Below are 11488 nucleotides of genomic sequence, written 5' to 3'. Positions count from 1 at the left end.
TCCTACTGTGTGCCTGACTAGTCTGACCGTTTAAGTGGCCAAGAGCATCATGATGTTGTTTCATTACTATTTAGTCTTAGCAAGATAGATTCTCCAGGACAAACATAGCTTAGTTCTAATTGGTCCACGAGCAAGTGATGCAATGTACATGGTCACCCATTGGCTCTAGACCTGGAGGTAGAGTACCCAGGTCACTGCTAGAAGCCACTGCACACAGTACAGTAGTTTACACCGATCTCCAGTTTCTATTTCAGCATCAGTGTTGACAGAGACAGGCACAGCTAAACGTCCGAGCAGGGTTTTATTAGAATGAAGATGTCAGTTTTGGGATTGCATCTGCCAATTAACTATATATTATGAGAAAGATAACTGAATGTTGATATAGTACATTACAACTTTTAGATTCTGTCTCTTTTCTCCGAAGAGTTGATTTCCAAATAAATATTCTCATGATACTTTTCAGCCAGGCGTAAGGGGAGAAGGGAGGGATGTAATTCCCCTTAGCACAGTTGTATGGCCATGGTCATCAAACCAGAAATAGGATATACTACTGACAAACCGTGACCGACTGGTTGGCTAAATGGGATCCACCAAATGTCTGAAGGCTGACTGGCCTGCCACACTCCCAAAGTGTTGGGGATACTTGCTCAAACCTGCCATGTCCCTATTTTATCAGCAAAGTAAAACTCCGTTGCTAATCTTGTTTACAAACCACTACGATGCAAAATGGCTATCTGACAAAGAAAGCATAGCTGACTTCATTTTTACTGTAACACATTTTTTTTTTCACAGACACTGCCCCCATATGATGTGACACAGTCATAAAGCCATCTAGGTCCTAAGCTGTTTCTGTGCACAACTTTGTTATTCAATTGTATATTAAATATAGTATTGCATTAATGTCTCTTAAATGCTAGAATCCAATAGATATAGAACCAACATTTTAAAACCCACATTTGAGAAGTTAAAAATATTCAGTGCATCTTTTTGAAAATGTAATAATGTAAGAAACAACTTGTTACCCCTCCCCCCTCAGACCAGTCATTGGGCAACGGAGGCCTATGGAGCAGTCAGGAAAAAGATGATACAACCTCTTCAAGACCCACATAACCTCAGTATCTACCAAGTTCAACAGAGCGAAGTCTCCTCCTGGCCTTCGACGCTCCCATGTCGGGATGCAAACGAAACCCGGAGAAGGTGGAGTCGTTGGTGTTGTCTGCATACACCCCCCTCCAAACTCTTCTGTAGATCTGCAGCCACACCTCGCCCCCAGACTCCAGCCTCAGTGTGATAGCCCCAGAGGCATGATCAACATTGCCCTTGTAGTACTGGTTATAGGTGAACATGATGGGCTTGTCGTTCTTGAACAGGCTCACCCGAGGATCTTTGGTGGAGACGGCGATGTGGTATGTGAAGAAGAAGACCCCACGGCGGGAGTAGTGGACCTTCCTGCTCACGAGCTGCTCGTTGTGAAATAATTTGTTGAAGTGGATGGGCACGTTGGAGGCAGGGACAGGATCTGTCAGGCCCACGCTGAAGGAAGAGTGATACGACAGGACACTCTCGCCCTACGCCCCCTTCAGACCAGGGTTGCTCGGGAAACCACAAGGACCCAGAGGGCCGTTGTCGCCATGCTTCACCTATACACACAAAGACCAGAGTCAGGGAGGATTTAGATGTGTTAAGGGTTGCGTCAATCGAATCTGGTATCAGGATAAATATGACATTGAGTCACCGATTGTATACTGTGTATTTTTTATTAGCTAAGCAATAAGTGGTAAATGCAATTTTCGTATATACGGGTTCGCTGTAACACCACACAGGGTAGAAAAGAGAACTGACATGTTCCTGACAAAGTTATTATAATATACTCTTGACAGAAGTAGTTCCTGCTTCCGAGCCGGCCTGTCACAGAGTAGAGACTGAGCGTGGTTTAAACTCACCCAGCCTATCGTTGATTGTTGGCGCCCAAGCTGGTCCCAGCCCCCTAGGTGCTTCAGCGGTCAGTCGTTGTAGTTGTGAAGAATATCTATGCGCTCCTACACTTGATACAGTTATCACACACCTGACTCCTGTTATTTAACAAAAGACCGTTTGTTCCCTACACTATGTTCTGTATGTGTCCCTCGCAACTAATTGCACAGTTCCTGTCTTTATGTTATTCTGTATTTTTCCATCACGAGAAAGGCCCATGGCCCTGAAACTGTTAATGTCTCAAGTCAGCTATGTTGCATAACACATATACCCACACAAGACAACAGCAGATAATATTCAATCACATATGCTATGGTAACGGGATATAGTGCATAACACAGAACCTCACAGATGTCTGCATTGATGTTAATTGACTGTGCCTCATGGATAAAAATGACAAGTAAGTCATTTCCTGTATCTCCTTTCTCTCCTCGTGGGCTATCATGCCCATCTCTCCCGTCTCTCCCTTGTTTCCCACTGTGCCCTGAAGTGCCTGGCACTCCTCCCATCCACATGGTACAAGGTTGCCGGTTGTTAGGTGGTCCAACTTCTGTCCCAGGACTCTCGGGCTCTGCCACCAACTCCGCTGCAGCCTCGTCATCTTCTGCAGCCGCCTCCTCGGCTGGTTCCTCTACTCCATCTTTCTCCTGAGCCAGGCTCAAGTCCCCGGCCAGCAACAGGCCCAGAAGCAGGCTCCCCAGCAGCTTCATGGCTCTTTCAATATAACCGCTCAACCTATAATCTTTGACACCAATGGAACATTAAACATACACACACTGTGATCACATTGGGACAAGGCAGCACCCCCATCCCAAAGACAAGGATTCGTAAATACACTGAACAGAAATATAAACGCAAAAAGTGTTGGTCCCATGTTTCATGAGCTGAAATAAAAGATCCAAGAAATGTTTCATATGCATAATTTTTTGTGCACATATTTGAGAGTCCATCCACCTCACAGCTGATTAAAAAGCATGATCATTACGGTTTTCTGACAGTTTGTCCAGAAATTCTTTGGTTGTGCAAACCCACAGTATCATCAGCTGTCCGGGTGGCTGGTCTCAGACGATCTCGCAGGTGAAGAAGCCGGATGTGGAGGTCCAGGGCTGGCGTGGTTACATGTGGTCTGTGGTTGTGATGCCGGTTGGATGTACTGCCAAATACTCTAAAATGACATTGGAGGTTAATTAAATTCTAGAACCTGAGATTATAGTATTGTGTTATGTGACAAAACTGCACATTTTAGTGCCATTTTGTTGCCCCCTCCCCCCAGCACAAGGTACACCTGTGTAATAATCATGCTATTCAATCAGCTTCTTGATATACCACACCTGTCAGTTGGATGGCTTATCTTGGCTAAGGAGAAAGGCTCACTAAAATGGAAGTAAAAAATGTGTGCACAAAATTTGAGAGAAATAAGCTTTTTGTGCATATGGAACATCTCTGGGATCTTTTATTTCAGCCAATGACACATGGAACCAACACTTTGCATTTATATTTTGGTCCGGTGTAGTTTTCCCCATGGCCAGATATTGCCATTTTGATCTGTGAAAGGATTAATGTTGTCGCTGATAAAGTACTGTTTCCCACAAATAGCTGACGACCTCATCATCACATCATCTGCACCAATATCTGTAAACCTGCTTCAAAGGTCAAAGGTCTCTTACCTGGTCTATGTTTGTCCCCCTCGGAGAGACGAGTGTTCAGTGGCGTCCCCTCAGACAACGAACCTCACTCAGCGCAGCAGTGTGTCACGGTCCAGTAGTCTTGTGGCTAGTGTCCTTGGATGACATGTGTAACTGATTGCCTGTCATACTCTATTTATCTCTGTCCCACATTATTTATGAACCCGCTGATCCAACCCCTTAACCCCTGGCAGTCCACCCTCCGACTCTCTGCCAGTCTGGTCACACTGTCAATGGTAGGGGGATTTAAGGTGACCGATTTCTCCCCTTAAACAGCATGTTGTGTTTGTTTGGTTTTTACCTGGTGAAACTTTTGATGAACGTGTGCCAATGTTTGTTTCTTGATGCATTTTCATTGTCTTTTCAAATGTGTGCAGCGCAAAACCACATGATGTGAATAATCTTGTTCCACGACAAACAACACACAAAGCTCTCTTTGTTTGTTTGCCTTGTCATGTAGACTTGGTGTTGGAAGACCAATTTGACAAATTTGTGGTGGCAAATTTTCTTTTGAAAACATTTTGCAGTAGCAGTGTTCATTATTGAGTTTTTTCTAAATTATTGTTGTCAACTATCTGGAATTATCTGGAATTTTAATCCCAATTAAATTGAAAACCTTACATTTCACTTTTATTTGTTCTCGGTGAAATCAATGCACTAATTACTAAAAACTGTGTGTGAGGCTTTATAAAAATGTGGTTTCAAATCTCCAAAATGCAACAAAGTGCAACCAGAATGCATCATGACATGATCTCAGAACTGATTAGTCAGTCATCTAATTCTGGAATTTTCCTTTGTCCCTTAGTACCACCGTATCAGATAGAACTATGAAGCGCTGCCATAAACCTTATCTGCCAATATTATCAGAGATAACTCTCCTATTTGATACTCAGCCAACCCAACTACCTCATACACCATTCAAATCACAGCCTCCTCTCTGTGGGTAAGGAGCCGCTCCAAATTCAAATAAATGCACCCTCACTGTCTGAATTGTTCATTTATTGTTCATTTTTTTCTATTCATTCCTCAAACCAATCTTAGTTTTACGGCTTTGGGAGTAGCAAAGTCGGTCAATGAACACGTTGACTCAGTTTCTGACTGTTGATGAAGTAAGAAAACTTTTAGTCTCAAAATCTTTCTCACAGAAAATAATAGGTCAGCACAAGAATTGGCCAAAAACAAGTTTCTCTCAAACAATTTTATCTTAATCATAAATTGTTTTTTTTTTTGTAAAAAACAATTGTCAAATCCCTGTGTACAGAGATGGGATTGATGCCTACTTAATTTTAATAGCCCCCAAAGTAGGCAATGTTATTTAATTTAGCTAATTATGTAATTTACATACTGATGTAGATCATACAGTATTCACCCACCTTGGATTATTCACATTTTATTCTTACAAAGTGGGATTAAAATTGATTTAATTGTAATTATTTTGTCAATGATCTACACAAAATGGGGTGGCAGCGTAGCCTAGTGGTTAGAGCGTTGGACTAGTAACCAGAAGGTTGCGAGTTCAAACCCCCGAGCTGACAAGGTACAAATCTGTCGTTCTGCCCCTGAACAGGCAGTTAACCCACTGTTCCCAGGCTGTCATTGAAAATAAGAATGTGTTCTTAACTGACTTGCCTAGTTATATAAAGGCAAAATTAAATTTAAAAAAAATTGGCTGTTGCAAATAAGAATTTGCTCTTAACTGACTTGCCTAGTTAAATAAAGGTTCAACAAATATTGCCAACTACTTTAATGATTTTTCATTGGCAAGATTAGTAAATTTAGGCATAACATGCAACAAACGCAAACACTACATATCCAAGTATAACTTTCCAAATGATAAAAGACAAGCATTGTAATTTTGTATTATGTAAAGTCAGTGTGGAAGAGGTGAAAAAAGTATTGTTGTCTGTCAACAATGACAAGCCACCAGCGTCTGACAACTTGGATGGAAAATTACTGAGGATAATATCGGAGGATATTGCCACTCCTATTTGCCACATCTTCAATTTAAGCCAACTAGAAATTGTGTGCCCTCAGGCCTGGAGGGAAGCTAAAGTCATTCCGCTACCCAAGAATAGTAAAGGCCCCTTAACTGGCTCAAATAGCCAACCAATCAGCCTGTAACCAACCCTTAGTAAACTTTTGGAAAAAATTGTGTTTGACCAGATACAATGCTATTTTACAGTACAAAAATTGACAACAGACTTTCGACACGCTTATAAGGAAGGATTATTCAACAAGCACAGCACTTCTACAAATGATTGGTTATTGGCTGAGAGAAATGTGTGATAAAAATATTGTGGGGGCTGTTTTTTTAGACTTTTGACATTATTGATCATAGTCTACTGCTGGAAAAAAATATATGTGTTATGGCTTTACACCCCCTGCTATAATGTATGTGTTATGGCTTTACACCCCCTGCTATAATGTATGTGTTATGGCTTTACACCCCCTGCTATATTGTAGATAAATAGTTACCTGTCTAACAGAACACAGAGGGTGTTCTTTAATGGAAGCATCTCCAAGGTAGCTGTTTTGCCCCTTACTTTTTAAAATCTTTACTAACGACATGCCACTAGCTTTAAGTGAAGTCTCTATGTATGTGGATGACTCAAAACTATACACGTCAGCTACTACAGCGACTGAAATGACTGCAACACTTAACAAAGAGTTGCAGTTAGTTTCAGAATGAGTGGCAAGAAATAAGTTAGTCCTAAATATTTCATAAACAAAAAGCATTGTAATTTGGGACAAATTATTCACTAAACCCTGAACCTCTAATATTGTAATGGATAATGTAGAAATAATAATAATAATAATGTGGAAATTGAGCAAGTTGAGGAGACTAAGCTGCTTGGAGTAAACTGTCATGTTGACACAACAGTAGCTAAGATGAGAAGTTTGTCTATAATAAAGCATTGCTCTGCCATCTTAACAACACCATCAACATTGTCGCACCTGGACTACTGTTCAGTCGTGTGGTCAGGTGCCACAAAGAGGGACTTAGGAAAATGACAATTAAAATAAAATACAATTGTATTTGTTATGTGCCGAATACAACAGGTGTTACAGTGAAATGCTTACAATGGAGTTTTTTACAAGTAACAAACCCAGTAAATAACAAACCAACAATGAGAGTTTTAAGTACAAAATACTATATACTTACAAAAAGTAAGAGATACAGAGTCAAAGTAACAGGAGGTAAACAAGTAAAGAGCAGTCAGTAAATAACAGGAATACAGAGTCAATGTGGAGGCTATATACAGGAGAGTCACTATATACAGGAGGTACAGAGTCAATGTGGAGGCTATATACAGGAGGTACCGGTACAGAGTCAATGTGGAGGCTATATACAGGAGGCACCGGTACAGAGTCAATGTGGAGGCAGGGGGTACTGGTACAGAGTCAATGTGGAGATATATACAGGGGGTACCGGTACAGAGTCAATGTGGAGGCTATATACAGGAGGAGGTACAGAGTCAATGTGGAGGCTATATACAGGAGGAGTACAGAGTCAATGTGGAGGCTATATACAGGAGGAGGCTATATACAGGACCGGTACAGAGTCAGAGGCTATATACAGGAGGTACCGGTACAGAGTCAATGTGGAGGCTATATACAGGAGGTACCGGTACAGAGTCAATGTGGAGGCTAATTGTACAGGTCAATATCTATATACAATGTACAGGTAAAGAGTTACAGGATTAAAGTGACTATGCATAGATAATAACAGAGAGTAGCAGTAGTGTAAAAGGTGTGTGTGGGGGGGGGCAATGCAAATAGTCTGGGTAGCCATTTGATTAGATGATCAGGAGTCTTAGTGCTTGGGGGTGCATAGAAGCATCTTGGACCTAGATTTGGCGCTCTGGTACCGCTTGCCGTGCAGTAGCAGAGAGAACAGTCTATGACGAGGGTGACTGGAGTCTTTGACAATTTTTAGGGCCTTCCTCTGACACCGCCTGGTAGAGAGGTCCTGGATGGTAGGAAGCTTGGCCCCGGTGATGTACGCACTACCCTCTGTAGTGCAATGCGATCGGAGGCCAAGCAGTTACCATACCAGGCAGCTGGAAAACATTTTGAGGATCTGAGGACCCATGCCAAATCTTTTCAGTCTCCTGAGGGTGAATAGGTTTTGTTTTGCCCTCTTCACGACTGTCTTGATGTGCTTGAACCATGTTAGTTTGTTGGTGATGTGGACACCAAGGAACTTGAAGCTCTCAAACTGCTCCACTTTCAAAACATTTCATGGCTACAGACGTGAGTGCTATGGGTCAGTAGTCATTTAGGCAGGTTACCTTTAGTGTTCTTGGGCACAGTGGTGGTCTGCTTGAAATATGTTGGTATTATAGACTCAGGGAGAGGTTGAAAATGTCAGTGAAGACACCTGCCAGTTGGTCAGTGCATGCTCGGAGCACTCGTCCTGGTAATCCATCTGGCCCTGTGGCCTTGTGAATGTTGACCTGTTTAAAGGTCTTACTCACATCGGCTGTGGAGAGCGTGATCACACCGTCATCCAGAACCGCTGATGCTCTCATGCATGTTTCAGTGTTACTTTCCTCGAAGCGTGCATAGAAGTTATTTAGCTCATCTGGTAAGCTTGTGTCACTTGGCAGCTCTCGCCTGTGCTTCCCTTTGTAGTCTGTAATAGTTTGCAAGCCCTGCCACATCCGACGAGCGTCAGAGCCGGTGTAGTACGATTTGATTTTAGTCCTGTATTGACACTTTGCCTGTTTAATGGTTCGTCGGAGGCATAGCAGGATTTCTTAAAAATCTTCCTGGTTAAAGAGCGGCAGCTCTACCCTTTAGCTCAGTGTGAATGTTGCCTGTAGTGGTTGGGGTATGTACTAGAGGTCGATTGATTATGATTATGATGTCAACGCCGATACCGATAGCGATTATTGGAGGACCAACAAAAGCTGATACCGATTAATCGGCCAATTTTTATATATATATATATTTGTAATAATGACAATTCTCACAATACTTAATGAACACTTTTATTTTCACTTTAATATAACACATAAATAAAAATCGATTTAGCCTCAAATAAATAATGAAGCATGTTCAATTTGGTTTAAATAATGCAAAAACAAAGTGTTGTAGAAGAAAGTAAAAGTGCAATATGTGCCATGTAAAAACGCTAACGTTTTAAGTTCCTTGCTCAGAACATGAGAACATATGAAAGCTGGTGGTTCCCTTCAACATGAATCTTCAATATTCACAGTTTTTAAGAAGTTTTAGGTTGCAGTTATTATAGGACTATTTCTCTCTATACCATTTGTATTTCATATTCCATTTGACTATTGGATGTTCTTATAGGCACTATAATATTGCCAGCCTAATCTCGGGAGTTGATAGGCTTGAAGTCATGAACAGCTCTGTGCTTCAAGCATTGTGAAAAGCTGCTGGCAAACGCAGGAAAGTGCTGTTTGAATGAATGCTCACGAGAGTGCTACTGCCTACCACTGCTAAGTCAGACTGCTCTATCACATATCAAATCATAGACTTAATTATAATATAATAAACACACAGAAATACGAGCCTTTGGTCATTAATATGGTCAAATCCGGAAACTATAATTTTGAAAACAAAACATTTATTATTTCAGTGAAATACGGAACTGTTCTGTATTTTATTGAACGGGTGGCATCCATAAGCATAAATATTGCTGTTACATTGCACAACCTTCAATGGCATGGCATAATTATGTAAAATTCTGGCAAATTAACATCATGTCTCTGATTGCCATCTGAAACTAACCTTACCCTAACCCCAATCACAAGCATATTTAAACCTTACCCTAACCCCAATCACAAGCATATTTAAACCTTACCCTAACCCAACTCTCTATCACATCTGAAACTAACCTTACCCTAACCCCAATCACAAGCATATTTAAACCTTACCCTAACCCAACTCTCTATCACATCTGAAACTAACCTTACCCTAACCCCAATCACAAGCATATTTAAACCTTACCCTAACCCCAATCACAAGCATATTTAAACCTTACCCTAACCCAACTCTCTATCATATCTGAACCTAACCTTACCCTAACCCCTCTCGCTAGCATATCTGAACTTAACCTTACCCTAACCACTCACTATCACATCTGAACCTAACCTACCCAAACCCCTCTCGCTAACATATCCGACCCTAACATTACCCTAACCCCTCTCGCTAGCATGTCTGAACCCAACCTAACCTTACCCTAACCCTTCTCCCTAACACATCTGAACCTTCGTTTTCACATTTGAACCTAACTTTACCCTCACCACTCGTTAACACATCTGAACTTTGCCAAACCCTAACCCCTCTCACTAACACATCTGAACCTAACCTTACCCTAACCCCTCTAAATAACACATCTGATCCTCACCTTACACTAACCCCTCTCGCTAAAACATCTGAACCTATCATTACCCTAACCCTCTCGCTAGCACATCTGAACGTAACCTTACCCTATTCCCTCTCGCTAACACATCTGAACCTAACCTTACCCTAACCCCACTCGTTAGCATATCTGAACCTAACCTTACTCTAACCACTTGCTAGCATTTCTGAACCTAATCTTACCCTAACCCCACTCGCTATCCAATCTGAACCTAACCTTACCCTAACCACTCTCTTGCATATCTGAACCTAACCTTACCCTATCCACTCGCTATCACATCTGAACCTAACCTTTCCCTAACCCCACTCACTATCATATTTAAACCTAACCTTACCCTAACCCCACTCGCTATCATATCTGAACCTTAGCCTAACCCCACTCGCTAACACAATTGAACCTAACCTAACCCTACCCTAACCTCACTCGCTAACACATCTGAACCTAACCTTACCCTAACCCCACTCGCTAGCATATCTGAACCTAACCTTACCCTAACCCCAATCACAAGCATATTTAAACCTTACCTTAACCTCACTCGCTAACACATCTGAACCTAACCTTACCCTAACCCAACTCGCGAGCATATCCGAACCTAACCTTACCCTAACTCGTCTATCTATCACATCTGAACCTAACCTACCCGAAACCCTCTCGCTAACCCATCTGAACCTAACCTTACCCTAACCCCTCTCGATAGCATGTCTGAACCTAACCTTACCCTAACCCCTCTCCCTAACACATCTGAACCTAACCTTCACTTTCACATCTGAACCTAACTTTACCCTAACCACTCGTTAACACATCTGAACTTTACCTTACCCTAACCACTCACTAGCATATCTGAACCTAACCTTATCCTAACTCCTCTCGCTATAACATCTGAACCTAACCTACCCAAACCCCTCTCGCTAACATATCCGACCCTAACCTTACCCTAACCCCTCTCGCTAACACATCTTAATCTAACCTTACCCTAACCCCTCTCGCTAGCATGTCTGAACCCAACCTAACCTTACCCTAAACGTTCTCCCTAACACATCTGAACCTTCGCTTTCACATTTGAACCTAACTTTACCCTAATCACTCGTTAACACATCTGAACTTTGCCTTACCCTAACCCCTCTCACTAACACATCTGAACCTAACTTTACCCTAACCACTCGTTAACACATCTGAACCTAACCTTATCGTAACCCCGCTCGTTAGCATATTTGAACCTAACCTTACTCTAACCACTTGCTAGCATAGCTGAACCTAATCTTACCCTAACCACTCTCTTGCATATCTGAACCTAACCTTACCCTATCCACTCACTATCATATTTAAACCTAACCTTACCCTAACCCCACTCGCTATCATATCTGAACCTTAGCCTAACCCCACTCGCTAACACAATTGAACCTAACCTAAACCTACCCTAACCTCACTCGCTAACACA

The 11488-nt window shown here is 41.8% G+C and overlaps 1 pseudogene; it reads right to left on the bottom strand.

The window, feature by feature from the left end:
* Window positions 1-1112: 1112 nt before the first annotated feature.
* On the bottom strand, window positions 1113-2684 carry LOC118395082 (adiponectin-like; annotated as a pseudogene).
* Window positions 2685-11488: the final 8804 nt, after the last annotated feature.

Source organism: Oncorhynchus keta, chromosome 15, assembly GCF_023373465.1.
Source record: "Oncorhynchus keta strain PuntledgeMale-10-30-2019 chromosome 15, Oket_V2, whole genome shotgun sequence".
Classification (NCBI taxonomy): Eukaryota; Metazoa; Chordata; class Actinopteri; order Salmoniformes; family Salmonidae; genus Oncorhynchus; species Oncorhynchus keta.
Note: the sequence above shows the minus strand (reverse complement) of the source record. Positions and strands in the feature narration are given on the sequence as shown.